At 47.4% G+C, this 13259-nt stretch overlaps 1 protein-coding gene across 2 annotated transcripts in view; it reads right to left on the minus strand.

Moving 5' to 3' along the window:
- Positions 1-13259, minus strand: part of LOC118369055 (coiled-coil domain-containing protein 85C-A-like) — a 98074-nt gene that overhangs the window by 79763 nt on the left and 5052 nt on the right. The gene's annotated exons all lie outside the window — the stretch shown is intronic.

Below are 13259 nucleotides of genomic sequence, written 5' to 3' on the forward strand. Positions count from 1 at the left end.
ACGTAATCAACCAGACGTATCATACCAGCCCTCACTCACCTGTTCATCACCACGTAATCAACCAGACGTATCATACCAGCCCTCACTCACCTGTTCATCACCACGTAATCAACCAGACGTTCATCACCATACCAGCCCTCACTCACCTGTTCATCACCACGTAATCAACCAGACGTATCATACCAGCCCTCACTCACCTGTTCATCACCACGTAATCAACCAGACGTATCATACCAGCCCTCACTCACCTGTTCATCACCACGTAATCAACCAGACGTATCATACCAGCCCTCACTCACCTGTTCATCACCACGTAATCAACCAGACGTATCATACCAGCCCTCACTCACCTGTTCATCACCACGTAATCAACCAGACGTATCCCATACCAGCCCTCACTCACCTGTTCATCACCACGTAATCAACCAGACGTATCATACCAGCCCTCACTCACCTGTTCATCACCACGTAATCAACCAGACGTATCATACCAGCCCTCACTCACCTGTTCATCACCACGTAATCAACCAGACGTATCATACCAGCCCTCACTCACCTGTTCATCACCACGTAATCAACCAGACGTATCATACCAGCCCTCACTCACCTGTTCATCACCACGTAATCAACCAGACGTATCATACCAGCCCTCACTCACCTGTTCATCACCACGTAATCAACCAGACGTATCATACCAGCCCTCACTCACCTGTTCATCACAACCACGTAATCAACCAGATCACCACGTAATCAACCAGACGTATCATACCAGCCCTCACTCACCTGTTCATCACCACGTAATCAACCAGACGTATCCCATACCAGCCCTCACTCACCTGTTCATCACCACGTAATCAACCAGACGTATCATACCAGCCCTCACTCACCTGTTCATCACCACGTAATCAATCAACCAGACGTATCATACCAGCCCTCACTCACCTGTTCATCATCACGTAATCAACCAGACGTATCATACCAGCCCTCACTCACCTGCACATCACCACGTAATCAACCAGACGTATCATACCAGCCCTCACTCACCTGTTCATCACCACGTAATCAACCAGACGTATCCCATACCAGCCCTCACTCACCTGTTCATCACCACGTAATCAACCAGACGTATCCCATACCAGCCCTCACTCACCTGTTCATCACCACGTAATCAACCAGACGTATCATACCAGCCCTCACTCACCTGTTCATCACCACGTAATCAACCAGACGTATCATACCAGCCCTCACTCACCTGTTCATCACCACGTAATCAACCAGACGTATCATACCAGCCCTCACTCACCTGTTCATCACCACGTAATCAACCAGACGTATCATACCAGCCCTCACTCACCTGTTCATCACCACGTAATCAACCAGACGTATCATACCAGCCCTCACTCACCTGTTCATCACCACGTAATCAACCAGACGTATCATACCAGCCCTCACTCACCTGTTCATCACCACGTAATCAACCAGACGTATCATACCAGCCCTCACTCACCTGTTCATCACCACGTAATCAACCAGACGTATCATACCAGCCCTCACTCACCTGTTCATCACCACGTAATCAACCAGACGTATCATACCAGCCCTCACTCACCTGTTCATCACCACGTAATCAACCAGACGTATCCCATACCAGCCCTCACTCACCTGTTCATCACCACGTAATCAACCAGACGTATCATACCAGCCCTCACTCACCTGTTCATCACCACGTAATCAACCAGACGTATCATACCAGCCCTCACTCACCTGTTCATCACCACGTAATCAACCAGACGTATCATACCAGCCCTCACTCACCTGTTCATCACCACGTAATCAACCAGACGTATCATACCAGCCCTCACTCACCTGTTCATCACCACGTAATCAACCAGACGTATCCCATACCAGCCCTCACTCACCTGTTCATCACCACGTAATCAACCAGACGTATCATACCAGCCCTCACTCACCTGTTCATCACCACGTAATCAACCAGACGTATCCCATACCAGCCCTCACTCACCTGTTCATCACCACGTAATCAACCAGACGTATCATACCAGCCCTCACTCACCTGTTCATCACCACGTAATCAACCAGACGTATCATACCAGCCCTCACTCACCTGCACATCACCACGTAATCAACCAGACGTATCATACCAGCCCTCACTCACCTGTTCATCACCACGTAATCAACCAGACGTATCATACCAGCCCTCACTCACCTGTTCATCACCACGTAATCAACCAGACGTATCATACCAGCCCTCACTCACCTGTTCATCACCACGTAATCAACCAGACGTATCATACCAGCCCTCACTCACCTGTTCATCACCACGTAATCAACCAGACGTATCCCATACCAGCCCTCACTCACCTGCACATCACCACGTAATCAACCAGACGTATCCCATACCAGCCCTCACTCACCTGTTCATCACCACGTAATCAACCAGACGTATCATACCAGCCCTCACTCACCTGTTCATCACCACGTAATCAACCAGACGTATCATACCAGCCCACTCACTCACACCACGTAATCAACCAGTTCATCACCCTCACTCACCTGTAATCAACCAGACGTATCATACCAGCCCTCACTCACCTGTTCATCACCACGTAATCAACCAGACGTATCATACCAGCCCTCACTCACCTGTTCATCACCACGTAATCAACCAGACGTATCATACCAGCCCTCACTCACCTGTTCATCACCACGTAATCAACCAGACGTATCATACCAGCCCTCACTCACCTGTTCATCACCACGTAATCAACCAGACGTATCCCATACCAGCCCTCACTCACCTGCACATCACCACGTAATCAACCAGACGTATCATACCAGCCCTCACTCACCTGTTCATCACCACGTAATCAACCAGACGTATCCCATACCAGCCCTCACTCACCTGTTCATCACCACGTAATCAACCAGACGTATCATACCAGCCCTCACTCACCTGTTCATCACCACGTAATCAACCAGACGTATCCCATACCAGCCCTCACTCACCTGTTCATCACCACGTAATCAACCAGACGTATCCCATACCAGCCCTCACTCACCTGTTCATCACCACGTAATCAACCAGACGTATCCCATACCAGCCCTCACTCACCTGTTCATCACCACGTAATCAACCAGACGTATCCCATACCAGCCCTCACTCACCTGTTCATCACCACGTAATCAACCAGACGTATCATACCAGCCCTCACTCACCTGTTCATCACCACGTAATCAACCAGACGTATCCCATACCAGCCCTCACTCACCTGTTCATCACCACGTAATCAACCAGACGTATCCCATACCAGCCCTCACTCACCTGTTCATCACCACGTAATCAACCAGACGTATCCCATACCAGCCCTCACTCACCTGTTCATCACCACGTAATCAACCAGACGTATCCCATACCAGCCCTCACTCACCTGTTCATCACCACGTAATCAACCAGACGTATCCCATACCAGCCCTCACTCACCTGTTCATCACCACGTAATCAACCAGACGTATCATACCAGCCCTCACTCACCTGTTCATCACCACGTAATCAACCAGACGTATCATACCAGCCCTCACTCACCTGTTCATCACCACGTAATCAACCAGACGTATCCCATACCAGCCCTCACTCACCTGTTCATCACCACGTAATCAACCAGACGTATCCCATACCAGCCCTCACTCACCTGTTCATCACCACGTAATCAACCAGACGTATCCCATACCAGCCCTCACTCACCACCTGTTCATCACCACGTAATCAACCAGACGTATCCCATACCAGCCCTCACTCACCTGTTCATCACCACGTAATCAACCAGACGTATCCCATACCAGCCCTCACTCACCTGTTCATCACCACGTAATCAACCAGACGTATCATACCAGCCCTCACTCACCTGTTCATCACCACGTAATCAACCAGACGTATCATACCAGCCCTCACTCACCTGTTCATCACCACGTAATCAACCAGACGTATCATACCAGCCCTCACTCACCTGTTCATCACCACGTAATCAACCAGACGTATCCCATACCAGCCCTCACTCACCTGTTCATCACCACGTAATCAACCAGACGTATCATACCAGCCCTCACTCACCTGTTCATCACCACGTAATCAACCAGACGTATCATACCAGCCCTCACTCACCTGTTCATCACCACGTAATCAACCAGACGTATCCCATACCAGCCCTCACTCACCTGTTCATCACCACGTAATCAACCAGACGTATCATACCAGCCCTCACTCACCTGTTCATCACCACGTAATCAACCAGACGTATCCCATACCAGCCCCACTCACCTGTTCATCACCACGTAATCAACCAGACGTATCATACCAGCCCTCACTCACCTGTTCATCACCACGTAATCAACCAGACGTATCATACCAGCCCTCACTCACCTGTTCATCACCACGTAATCAACCAGACGTATCATACCAGCCCTCACTCACCTGTTCATCACCACGTAATCAACCAGACGTATCCCAGCCCTCACCAGCCCTCACTCACCTGTTCATCACCACGTAATCAACCAGACGTATCCCATACCAGCCCTCACTCACCTGTTCATCACCACGTAATCAACCAGACGTATCATACCAGCCCTCACTCACCTGTTCATCACCACGTAATCAACCAGACGTATCATACCAGCCCTCACTCACCTGTTCATCACCACGTAATCAACCAGACGTATCATACCAGCCCTCACTCACCTGTTCATCACCACGTAATCAACCAGACGTATCCCATACCAGCCCTCACTCACCTGTTCATCACCACGTAATCAACCAGACGTATCCCATACCAGCCCTCACTCACCTGTTCATCACCACGTAATCAACCAGACGTATCATACCAGCCCTCACTCACCTGTTCATCACCACGTAATCAACCAGACGTAATCAGCCCTCACCAGACGTATCATACCAGCCCTCACTCACTGTTCATCACCACGTAATCAACCAGACGTATCCCATACCAGCCCTCACTCACCTGTTCATCACCACGTAATCAACCAGACGTATCATACCAGCCCTCACTCACCTGTTCATCACCACGTAATCAACCAGACGTATCACCTACCAGCCCTCACTCACCTGTTCATCACCACGTAATCAACCAGACGTATCATACCAGCCCTCACTCACCTGCCCTCACTCATCACATCACCACGTAATCAACCAGACGTATCATACCAGCCCTCACTCACCTGTTCATCACCACGTAATCAACCAGACGTATCATACCAGCCCTCACTCACCTGTTCATCACCACGTAATCAACCAGACGTATCATACCAGCCCTCACTCACCTGTTCATCACCACGTAATCAACCAGACGTATCATACCAGCCCTCACTCACCTGTTCATCACCACGTAATCAACCAGACGTATCATACCAGCCCTCACTCACCTGTTCATCACCACGTAATCAACCAGACGTATCATACCATACAGCCCTCACTCACCTGTTCATCACCACGTAATCAACCAGACGTATCCCATACCAGCCCTCACTCACCTGTTCATCACCACGTAATCAACCAGACGTATCATACCAGCCCTCACTCACCTGTTCATCACCACGTAATCAACCAGACGTATCCCATACCAGCCCTCACTCACCTGTTCATCACCACGTAATCAACCAGACGTATATCCCATACTCAGCCCTCACTCACCTGTTCATCACCACGTAATCAACCAGACGTATCATACCAGCCCTCACTCACCTGTTCATCACCACGTAATCAACCAGACGTATCATACCAGCCCTCACTCACCTGTTCATCACCACTCACCTGTAATCAACCAGACGTATCATACCAGCCCTCACTCACCTGTTCATCACCACGTAATCAACCAGACGTATCATACCAGCCCTCACTCACCTGTTCATCACCACGTAATCAACCAGACGTATCCCATACCAGCCCTCACTCACCTGTTCATCACCACGTAATCAACCAGACCTACCAGCCCTCACCAGACGTATCATACCAGCCCTCACTCACCTGTTCATCACCACGTAATCAACCAGACGTTCATCCCATACCAGCCCTCACTCACCTGTTCATCACCACGTAATCAACCAGACGTATCATACCAGCCCTCACTCACCTGTTCATCACCACGTAATCAACCAGACGTATCATACCAGCCCTCACTCACCTGTTCATCACCACGTAATCAACCAGACGTATCATACCAGCCCTCACTCACCTGTTCATCACCACGTAATCAACCAGACGTATCATACCAGCCCTCACTCACCTGTTCATCACCACGTAATCAACCAGACGTATCATACCAGCCCTCACTCACCTGTTCATCACCACGTAATCAACCAGACGTATCATACCAGCCCTCACTCACCTGTTCATCACCACGTAATCAACCAGACGTATCATACCAGCCCTCACTCACCTGCACATCACCACGTAATCAACCAGACGTATCATACCAGCCCTCACTCACCTGTTCATCACCACGTAATCAACCAGACGTATCCATACCAGCCCTCACTCACCTGTTCATCACCACGTAATCAACCAGACGTATCATACCAGCCCTCACTCACCTGTTCATCACCACGTAATCAACCAGACGTATCATACCAGCCCTCACTCACCTGTTCATCACCACGTAATCAACCAGACGTATCATACCAGCCCTCACTCACCTGTTCATCACCACGTAATCAACCAGACGTATCATACCAGCCCTCACTCACCTGTTCATCACCACGTAATCAACCAGACGTATCATACCAGCCCTCACTCACCTGTTCATCACCACGTAATCAACCAGACGTATCATACCAGCCCTCACTCACCTGTTCATCACCACGTAATCAACCAGACGTATCATACCAGCCCTCACTCACCTGTTCATCACCACGTAATCAACCAGACGTATCATACCAGCCCTCACTCACCTGTTCATCACCACGTAATCAACCAGACGTATCATACCAGCCCTCACTCACCTGTTCATCACCACGTAATCAACCAGACGTATCATACCAGCCCTCACTCACCTGTTCATCACCACGTAATCAACCAGACGTATCCCATACCAGCCCTCACTCACCTGTTCATCACCACGTAATCAACCAGACGTATCATACCAGCCCTCACTCACCTGTTCATCACCACGTAATCAACCAGACGTATCATACCAGCCCTCACTCACCTGTTCATCACCACGTAATCAACCAGACGTATCATACCAGCCCTCACTCACCTGTTCATCACCACGTAATCAACCAGACGTATCATACCAGCCCTCACTCACCTGTTCATCACCACGTAATCAACCAGACGTATCATACCAGCCCTCACTCACCTGTTCATCACCACGTAATCAACCAGACGTATCATACCAGCCCTCACTCACCTGTTCATCACCACGTAATCAACCAGACGTATCCCACGTATACCAGCCCTCACTCACCTGTTCATCACCACGTAATCAACCAGACGTATCATACCAGCCCTCACTCACCTGTTCATCACCACGTAATCAACCAGACGTATCATACCAGCCCTCACTCACCTGTTCATCACCACGTAATCAACCAGACGTATCATACCAGCCCTCACTCACCTGTTCATCACCACGTAATCAACCAGACGTATCATACCAGCCCTCACTCACCTGTTCATCACCACGTAATCAACCAGACGTATCATACCAGCCCTCACTCACCTGTTCATCACCACGTAATCAACCAGACGTATCATACCAGCCCTCACTCACCTGTTCATCACCACGTAATCAACCAGACGTATCCCATACCAGCCCTCACTCACCTGTTCATCACCACGTAATCAACCAGACGTATCCCATACCAGCCCTCACTCACCTGTTCATCACCACGTAATCAACCAGACGTATCCCATACCAGCCCTCACTCACCTGTTCATCACCACGTAATCAACCAGACGTATCCCATACCAGCCCTCACTCACCTGTTCATCACCACGTAATCAACCAGACGTATCCCATACCAGCCCTCACTCACCTGTTCATCACCACGTAATCAACCAGACGTATCATACCAGCCCTCACTCACCTGCACATCACCACGTAATCAACCAGACGTATCATACCAGCCCTCACTCACCTGTTCATCACCACGTAATCAACCAGACGTATCATACCAGCCCTCACTCACCTGTTCATCTATTCCGCATCAGTTTTTAAAATATAATTAAGCCGTGATGTCGAGGGGGGGATGCAGACCCCGATGAGTCTTTTGTTGTTCCATTTGTTCCATTGGAGCAGCGTACAGAGCAAGCAATGTTAATAAACTTGTTCAGCCATGTTACCTAGCTAGCTAACAAGCTATTATCTTGACATTAGGTCCAGGCACATTTGATTGGCACAGGAAAAAAGGAAAAGGGTCTGCTACTCATGAGATATGCTTCAAACTGTAGCATTCATATAGGCCTAATGTAAGCCTGAACTACAGTGCCTTCGGAAAGTATCCAGATCACTTGATTTTTTCCACATGTGTTTAGGTTACAGCCTTATTCTGAAGTGGATTAAATAAAAACATATCCTCAGCGATCTACACACAATACCCCATAATGACATCACAATACCCCATAATGACATCACAATACCCCATAATGACATCACAATACCCCATAATGACAAAGCAAAAACAGGTTTTTAGAAATATTTGCAAATATATTACAAATAAAAACAAAAATACCTTATCTACATAAGTATTCAGACCCTTTGCTATGAGACTCGAAATTGAGCTCAGGTGCATCCTGTTTCCATTGATCATCCTTGAGATGTTTCTACAACGTGATTGGAGTCCACCTGTGGTAAATTCATTTGGTTGGACATGATTTGGAAAGGCACACACCTGTCTATATAAGGTCCCACAGTTGACAGTGCATGTCAGAGCAAAAAGCAAGCCATGAGGTCGAAGGAATTATCCATAGAGCTCCAAGAGAGGATTTTCCCTTACTGCCACAATGGCTTGCATATTATTATGCATGTACTGTATATATCCCATTCCTCCAGCCAAAGTACATGTAGGCCTTTGAAAATATGAGCAAATCAGCCATTCTATGCAGCATTCTATTATACACTGAAGAGTGTGAAGTTAAAATCAATGTGTTGCATTGAGTAGAACCCCCATACTCGGTATCGTGATACTTGGCTTGGTATCGTATTATTAGTACAATGTTGGTATCATGACAACACTGGTGGGAACCAAAGAAAGAGTGGGGGGAGAATGGGAGAGACACTGAGTGCAACAGACAGAGAAAGGGGGGGTTCAGTTTGGACAGAGGAGGACAACAAGTGCAACAGGGGAAGTGAGGGAAAGAGAAAGAGAGGGGGCAACACAGCAACACAATTAGACCCAACCAAATCATGAGAAAACTAAAATAGAATTACTTGACAAAAATAATTAACAAAAAAACAGAGCAAACTAGAATGCTATTTGGCCCTAAACAGAGAGTACACATCGGCAAGTGACCACTGTGACTGACCCAAACTTAAGGAAAGATTTGACTATGTACAGATTCAGTGAGCACAGCCTTGCTATTGAGAAAGGCCGTAGAAGGCAGACCTGGTTCTCAAGAGAAGACAGGCTATGTGCACACTGCCCACAAAATGAGGTGGAAACTGAGCTGCACTTCCTATCCTCCTGCCAAATGTATGACCATATTAGAGACACATATTTCCTTCAGGTTACACAGATCCACAAAGAATTAGAAAACAAACCCATTTGTGTTAAACTCCCATATCTACTGGATGAAATACCACAGTGCGCCATCACATTGGCAAGATTTGCCACAAGAAAAGGGCAACCAGTGAAGAACAAACACCATTGTAAATACAATCCATATTTATGTTTATTTATTTTTCCTTTTGCACTTGATATGACATTTTTAATGTCTTTATTATTTTTTGAACTTTTGGGGGTGTAATGTTTACTGTTCATTTTTTATGTTTATTTCACTTTTGTTTATTATCTAGTTCACTTGCTTTGGCAATGTTAACATATGTTTCCCATGCCAATAAATCCCTTGAATTTAATTGACAGGGGGGAATGAGGGCTTGATAGGGAGGGCGAACAAGTGCAACAGGGAAAGAGAGAGAGAGACAGAGAATAAATGAGAGTAAATGAGTGAGTGAGGGAGTGAGTAAGCGAGTGAAAGAAAGAGACCCATTGATAAAAGTTTGGGGGGTAGTGGGTGGAGGAGGAGAAGGGCAGCTGGGAAGCAGGGCACAGAACTGAACACAACAGAGATGGCTGAACAAAGACCTCCACAGGCCCATACAGCCTCACACACAGCCCCCAAGCCTGACTCTATAGTGCCTGATCAAACACATCATCCAGGAAGTGAGCCAGGACCCGAGACAGGACCCGAGACAGGGCAAAACCAAACACACACAGAGCCATAACACAGAGCACACAGAGCCATAACACAGAGCACACAGAGCCATAACACAGAGCACACAGAGCCATAACACAGAGCACACAGAGCCATAACACAGAGCACACAGAGCCATAACACAGAGCACACAGAGCCATAACACAGAGCACACAGCTTTTAACAGCACAAGTGTTCCAGCAGGACCATTAGACAGGAGGACCAAACCAAGAGGCAAAGCCAACCAGAAACACCATAGTCCTAAGAGCAACCGGAACCCATGCACCAAAAATATCTCAAGGTGCATTAAAAATACAGTATTACTGAATACTGATGATTCTGCCCTAATGGAGGTACAGTAATCAGACACAACCCAACAAAGCTCAGTGCTTTCAGGGCCCCACCACACCTCCCCACTGTACTGCTGGGTGTTTCAGCCAAAATCAACCTCCCCCTCACCTCCCCTCTCTCCAAACAAGATAAGAGTTATCACTGCACTGCCAACTATGTAGACTGTCTAATCACCTCAAAACGGTGTGAAGTGAACAGAGTAGGGGAAAATATTTAGTCAGTTAAACACTACGACCAAACCCTTTCCTGAAAGGCATTCTTGTTATGGACAAGTTTATTATACCTGATTATCATTATGAAATTATTAAAACAACTTCTAAAGTATATAAGTGAGTGGGAAAGCTTAAGAACAATAGATCTAAAGAGTGAAGTCATTGCAATTCCCAGACTGTAGAAGAGACAACAAAAAAAGCAAGATGGATGGAGAGAGAACCCTTTTCAGAGAGAATCTACTGTACTATGTACTGTTTAGTCTCATGAGAACGACTGTAAAGCGTTTAGTCCAGTGATGTGTTTTAGTCATAAATAAACATAAAGCTGTGTACTTGCTGATTGACAAGCACCTTAGTGGTGTACAGTAGGTTGTATATAAGATGGTCTCACACACAAGCACACACACGGCGTGCCACTTTTGCGATAGAAGATAGAACAGGCCTGAATTCTTCAGGGTGTCGGAGACGTTCCACGGATATGTTCGTTCATGCCGACGCGATGGCATCACGCAGTTGTTGCAGATTGGATGGCGGTACATTCATGCTGTGAACAGCCCGTTCCATCTCATCTCAAACATGCTCTATTGGGTTGAGGTCTGAGGACTGACCAGGCCGGTCAAGTCAACTGAACTCACTGTCATGTTCCAGGCAATGTTTTTCCACTCCTCAATTGTCTAGTGTTGGTGACCGTGTGCCCACTGGAGCCTCGTCTTGTTTTTAGCTGATAGGAGTGGAACCCGGTGTGGTCGTCTGCTGCAATAGCCCGTTCTGCACACCACTGTTGTACTGCGCCGTTATTTCTCTGCTTGTGGCCCACCTGTTAGATTGCACCATTCTTGCCGTTCTCCTTTGACTTCTCTCATCAAATCAAATCAAATGTATTTATATAGCCCTTCGTACATCAGCTGATATCTCAAAGTGCTGTATGGAAACCCAGCCTAAAACCCCAAACAGCAAGCAACGAGCTCTTTTATTCCACATGACGGCCCTTGACTGGATATTTTTTGTTTGTCGCACCACTCTCTGTAAAACCTAATCACTGTCATGCGTGAAAAGCCCAGGAGGGCGGACGTTTCTGAGATACTGGATACGGCTTGTCTGGCACCGACGATCATACCACGCTCAAAGTTGCTTAGGTCACTTGATTTGCCCATTCTAACGTTCAATCGAACAGTAACTGAATGCCTTGATGCCTGTCTGCCTGCTTTATATAGCAAGCCATGGCCACATGACTCACTGTCTGTACGGTAAAGGGGAAAGGTGTACCTAATAAACTGTCTGGTGAGTGTATAACACACACACACAAGCAGAAACACACTGTAACTGTAGGAGGGATGACTGCCACTTTTAAGATGAGAGGAGTGTAAAACACACACACTGCTGTGAGAGAGAGTGCATGCCCACAAGCCTTTTCCTCCGCAGCGCTGGAATGAATGCTCTGAATTTACAGTCGGACTAATCTCAACAAGTGGGCTCTCTCACCATATATATCCCTCTACACACACACACACACACACACACACACACACACACACACACACACACACACACACACACACACACACACACACACACACACACACACACACACACACACACACACACACACACACACACACACACACACACACACAGAGAGAGTCTAAAACTGTGACTGATAACCCTCCCACATGGCTCGGCTAGTAAATAAAAGCAGTGGGTAAAACTGACAGCGACACTGTGGCACCTCGTTCCCCTCAGCTACAGCGGCTGATTTAATAGGCCAGAGAGCAGAGAGAACCAATAAACTGGCAAAAACTCTTAGATTGATCTCACCATGACCACTGCATCACACACAGATGAGAGAATGCTGGAGGAGAAACATTAGTCTTGGTGGAGATAGAATTTCACTGTTAGTCTACACCCGTTGTGACACTGTGACAATGAACCAACCAGAATACAACAGCCAGCCAGGCTCTGAACGAGCAGCTTGTGCCAAAACCAGACCACATTCACACAACATGGCACTATGATCAATACAGTTTGTCCATCAGAGTATTCTTAACAAAGGCCACATGCAGGGCTGTATGCCCACTGTTACAATGGCTTTGTCACAGCGACCACCAGCTAGTCACAGACCTGACACTGCAAATTTCACACATTGAATGCATTCCAAATGGCATCCTATTCCCTAGTAGTACACCACCACCTATGGGCCCTGGTCAAAAGTAGTGGACTAAATAGGGAACAGGGTGCCATTTGGGACAGAAACA

Source organism: Oncorhynchus keta, chromosome 35, assembly GCF_023373465.1.
Source record: "Oncorhynchus keta strain PuntledgeMale-10-30-2019 chromosome 35, Oket_V2, whole genome shotgun sequence".
NCBI classification, from domain to species: domain Eukaryota; kingdom Metazoa; phylum Chordata; class Actinopteri; order Salmoniformes; family Salmonidae; genus Oncorhynchus; species Oncorhynchus keta.